The 5,478-nt window shown below is 54.2% G+C and overlaps 1 long non-coding RNA gene across 1 annotated transcript; it reads left to right on the top strand.

Annotated features, from left to right (window-relative positions):
• The first annotated feature begins 3,776 nt into the window (after nucleotides 1-3,776).
• LOC129384692 (uncharacterized) lies at nucleotides 3,777-5,052 on the top strand. The gene is made up of 2 exons (XR_011893718.1): nucleotides 3,777-4,666; nucleotides 4,772-5,052. It is a non-coding gene; the product is annotated as an uncharacterized lncRNA (long non-coding RNA).
• Nucleotides 5,053-5,478: the final 426 nt, after the last annotated feature.

Genomic DNA, 5,478 nt, shown 5'->3' with positions numbered 1-5,478 from the left:
CGCCCCCGGCCCCGCGCCACCCGCCACGCGGGGTATAGCCCGTTTCCTTCTTTGCCTGTTCTCCTTCACGGTCGCGTCTATGGCTTTGTAGCCAGCCAGTTTAACCGGATGGTTTGTCTCCTGTAAAGGGATCACGTCCGGTTTCGTCTCGCGGCTGCGTATGAATTGCTGGAGATTATTCCGCTTCCTCCTGTAGCCCCGGCAGTTCCACTGCCAGATTATGTATTGTTTCCCAGTGTTAGTGTGCTTCGTTGCGTGTGTAGCGATGGTGATGCCTGCGTTTAATTTAACCCGTCGCCGTCGAGGCGACTTGGTTGCTGCTGCGGTTGCAGCTGCGGTTGCGTCTCTACATCTGTGAGCGTGTTTTGCTGCTGCTGATTGTGTTGTTGCTGTCTAGCGTACAGCTTGCTCATTGTTCTGATTGGTCTGCCTGCAGCTGGCGACAGCCTCGCTTCTATGTTTTCTATGCGCGCCAAGTGCGCGGCGAACATTTGTGTTATTTATTCAGAGAGCTTAGCTAGCGCGTTATTGAATATTTCGTTCATATGAGCCGTCTGTATTGTAAAACGTTCCTCGAGGCTCTTCTCGATGTTGTCTGCTCGTTTCTGTAGTTTCTCATAACGGCCGCATCCCTGTTTGCTGTCGGGTCTTGCGGGATCTAGTGCGATCCTTTTCGCGGTAACTGGACGATCATCGCGTTCATCCGCCGCCTCGCCGGAGCTGCCCTCGTTGTCCGTGTCCATCCCGGCCGGCTCAGGCCGTGATGGAGTCGGTGATCGAGGCGCCGAGGACGGCGGCAGCGTCATTTGACGTTGCGATGGTTGCTGCGGTTGTGGAGCCTCGCTTTTCAATTTGATATTTTTCTCTATAAGGAGCGCATTTTCGCGTTTAAGCTCGGCAATTATTGATTCTAATGGTTCTAAACGTTGTTTTAGGACTCGCTCTATCGCTCGCTCGAGCTCGTTCCCACCGCCGCCGCTGACGGTGGACCCGCCAGAGCGGCCCGTCGAAGCGCCTCCGTCGCTGGCAGAAGCGGTGACAGCCGCCCAGCTCACCTGTTGCCCAGTGCTCCTGTGACCTTGTTGTTGCTGCCACGGCTGCTGCTGCTGACTTTGTTGGTTGATGTGGCGCACAGCTGCGGTGCCCGGACCGCCGCCACCGCGCGTCATCGACGTGCTTCTCGCCCTCTGTGCTCGGTTGCGAGAGCGGGATCGGGGTCGGGATTTTCCCGCACCGCCCTTCCCGCCGCGGCTAGTCGAGCGTCCTCTTCCGTTGTCGGTGACTGAATGACGGTCTATCTCTGGAAAATTGAGGTAGTAGCCGGCGTTGCCATTACAGTCGCTGCTGCTGTTGTAACCACTGCCGTACGCTGTGGCTGCTTCTTCCTCTTGTCTTTTTCGCTCTAGTTGGCGACGCTTGACTATGTATGGGGTCTTGTATCTCGCCTTGCACCTGCGGTCTCCCGTGAAGTGTCCCTTGCCGCACAGTCGACACCGCGGCTCGCATCGATGGTCAGGCGACGGATTGTTGCGTCCGCATCCACGGCAAATCTTGTCGTTGGGATTGGGGCACACGTCGGCGCGGTGTCCCAGCCTTCCGCACTCGTAGCACGCGTCAATCTGCTTCCTGTAGAGGGAGCATCTGACGAGCATAGGTCCGTAATATACGTATCTAGGTACGTGGAATCCGTCGAACAAAACGATTATGTTGTCCGTGTTGCTCATGCGTTTCGCGTGCAGCACTCCGGGGTTGCGCTGTGTCACTAGATTAGCGATGATGTCTGCCGGGCTCTCGCTCTAAAAATTTTCCTAATCAGGCCCTTGGAAGTGTTCTCCGGGGCAGCTTGATAGGTGTTCGCCTCGAACTCTCGGTCTCCGATGCAAAGCTTGCTAATGGCTCCGCAGCGTTTGGCTCTGTCTTCAGACGGCGTGCTGAGCACCACGACGTTTTGTTTAACGTTGAGGCAGATGCTATCTTCCCCGGCCGCTTCTCTGCCCACACCCGCCGCGTTACGCAGGCAGCAGTAAATGCGATCCGTCCCGTAATCGCGCACGTTGAAACCGCCTCGGGGGCGTACGACGATTTTGTAATCGTCCGGCGTTAACTCTGGCATTCGGCTTGCCATGGCAACCTGCTGCACTTGACGGGCGTACTTTCTTTTGCACTGCGCTGTGGTGACTCCCGTAGTCGACGTGGCTACCGTCCGTCGCTGCATGTGCACATGCTGGTTATGAGCCGACTCGGTCGCACTGTCGGCCTGTTTCTTCCTCTTCACATCGCACCACCCCGCTCCCTCGCCGAAATCTTCCGGCCTAATATCTGTTCCTTCTGCCTGGACAACTTCCATTTAAAGTCAGGAAAGGCCTGACACTTTGCCGTCCGAGACTGGGAGCTCCAATGAGGTCCGGCGACACGGTAGGCTTGGCACGCCCCGCCGCCGCGGCGGCCGGGCAATAGTGGCCTACGTGGAGATAGGCTTAGCTTGCCCCGCCTGCGTGGCGGGACAAAAGGCGCCGCTTATCGGCCAGAGGATGGGCCCACCTGGCGAAACTTGGTGTCGGGGGAGTCCTGACGAGTCCGCCGATCGCTGGTAAGAAGAATTACCACGAGAAGCTCGATAATCCGCCAAAAACATAGGAAAATAGATGAGCCGACACGAAGCACGCCTGCACTCCGTGGTCTTCTTCTTCCCCGACGCCGGAGATACATAAAAAAAGATGCGCGCTTGGGTCTCGTGGCCATGTTTACGCTAATGCACGTGCAGCCGCTCTGAAACTGTCGCCACCAGCGTCTTTAACGTGACACTATTTTGCTTTCAGCAATGCAGTCGTGATGGCTATCACCGCTAGTCTGGAGGAGGGAGCTACGTTTCATTTAAAGACGTTAAAATTGAAATAGAAATCTATTACTTTCTCGTCGTCTGCTGCCAGTGACTTCGCGAATGCGTTCCTAGTAAGCGTGCAAAGCCTATGCTGTAGTCAACTTTGCCTCTAAATTTGGTGTATACACTTATTTAAGCGTTCGGCTTCAGGCACAGTGGAGCGGTGGAGCCGCGTATTGCTTCGGTAAGCCAAGGCTGTCGTTCATAAAACGCAAGCTTTCGGCATTATTTTATCACTGCGAGCAATTTGTTGGACGATTACAATAGAAGATTACGTTCGTTCATTGATTCACCTTTCGCGCTTAGTGCAGTCACAACACAACGCAAGGAAAAAAAAAGACATCAAAACAGGTTTGCTTGCTTTCAAACCAAGAATTCCCTGTTTCTAGAGAACTTGCATGGGGCACTGTTGGCTTTTCCGTTAGTTGTCGCTAGTGCTTTGCTGAGACCTCTATAGCGTGAACTGGCGAGGGTGGAACTGCTAACTTCAACTCTCGCCTTTAACCTCCAGTTTCGGGCTTGGAAGTACATGCTGATCTGGTAGCGTTTTCTAACAAAATAATAACGCAACTAGGTGAGGTTTGTAGATGCTTTGGAGACTAACAATGCTAAATATGCGAAACAGGACCGCATCGTCCTGTGTCCTCTCGTTTTGTGTCCTGTTTTTAGCGGTGCCTCTTCCATAACAGTTGAAGTGTCAGTTCCAAAAGTGACCTAAAGGCAGACAATACCTTTGGAGTGGTCAGGCTTTTGAAAGAAATCTACAATACGAGATGAATCAGTGTCAAAGCACAGAAATGTTTGTCCTCGCTCTATCGCACGCTTTGATTCATCGCCTGTAATTTTGTGTCAGGAAGCGGGACATTTTATATCTGGATACCTTCTCCACAGGAACGGCAAGGCAGGACAAGCCCAGACAAGACAAGTGGACTGCGTCCGGACGAGCACCGCGTCGGGACTCGAAGTCTCGGCGCAGCCCGAATCGGCGCAGCTCTCCGTCACGGTCGCCGACGCGGCCTACTGGCTCCAAGCTTCGGAAAGATCGCAGCCACGGGGGCACACGACGGAAAACGAGCGGGTCGCCGTCCGCGAAGTGGCCAAAACCTTTCGCTCGGAAAAATGAGGTGTCCGCTTCGCCGAGGAGCCGGAAGCGTAGAACCGATGCCTCGCCTCCTGGGTGCAACATCCTGCAGGACTCCGGTCATGCGCATCAGAGGCGCAGCTCCACTTCTCCGCCCTGGCTCCTTCCGACCGAGATGACCGCTCCGCTCGTCGGTCCTCCACTGCAGCCGCCGCAGCTGCCATGTGCGCCGGCTACTACGTACGTCCCGTGCCACAATCAAAAGTGCGAGATGTTTCCCAAGTTTTCCGAAATTCCGTGGGGCTCCAACTCGGTTCCGACGCACCGGCTTCCTACCCATGAATACAAAACCTTCCCGCCTCTTCCTGAACAAGCAGGACACCTGCCCCTGCCCCTGCATGAAAGTACTATGCCGCAAATGAGCTACGCAGGTGACCCTCTGCCAGCACCTCCGTCGCCGTATGGGACAGTCTACGGATACAACGTAAGTGGGCAGCCTTTGGAGCCAGGTTACGGTCACTTTACTTCGCAAGGTCAGGCTGTTTATTCGCCTGGATCAGTGCCAAACGGGATTCTACGCCATTACGTTTCTCGAGCCAACGACGGCAGCCGCAGGTGGGAAAGCAATTCGCTCGCTACAGCCAATAGGAAGCCGAGTACTTCCAGCGCGAGCACCACCACAAGCGAGATGTCCAGCGAGGCGGGTAAGTCGAAGAAGCCGACGGACAACACCAGGCTCGCCATGTGCATAGGATGCGCCGGTGTGCTGGCCTTCCTGACACTGTACGCTTTGCTCAACATTGCCGTAGGTGGTCGTCCTTCTGCTAACGACGGTGGACACCCGATGACGGTTCGAGCGGAAGACGAGGTCGTCGTCGGAGCGTTGCACAGCTTTGACCCCAACCGACAGGAGGCACCGCATTCACAGGCGATGAACGCTCCGTCGGCAGGCAATGCCGTGATGTCGCGGCATTCGAAATTGCGCGCGGAGACAGAAAATTCCGGCAATAAACGTTCTAGAGGTTGAAAATAGTGGACGTTTAGGTCAAGGTGCGCCATAAAGTACGAAAGTGTACCTGTGAGAAAATTAGTCTGCGGAAGCCGGCCGCAAGCGGCCAATGTCTTTTTCTAAGGATTCGGGAACAGAACATTTGACAACACTAGTCAAGAGAGTGCATTTACTGGCTAAAGCTTTGAGCCCCACTGTAGGTAACTAATAGGAGAGGCAGTTATGAAACCACTGAATCAATGACGTACCAACTATTCTTAGAGGGGGGGGGGGCGAGCCACTTCTCTCTCTCTTTCTCTCTCTCTCTCTCTCTCTCTCTATATATATATATATATATATATATATATATATATATATATATATATATATATATATATATATATATCCAAGTGACCTTCGCAGTACGTGCCGCCTGCAGTGGGGTCGCTCTGCCACCGCTACTCTGCCTGCATTGACCCCCCACGCCAACAAACGGTAGCTGCACTACCCTGCATATAGTATGCCCTT

Source organism: Dermacentor andersoni, chromosome 4, assembly GCF_023375885.2.
Source record: "Dermacentor andersoni chromosome 4, qqDerAnde1_hic_scaffold, whole genome shotgun sequence".
Classification (NCBI taxonomy): Eukaryota; Metazoa; Arthropoda; class Arachnida; order Ixodida; family Ixodidae; genus Dermacentor; species Dermacentor andersoni.
The sequence above is the reverse complement of the archived record's forward strand: the minus strand, read 5'-3'. Positions and strand labels throughout refer to the sequence as shown.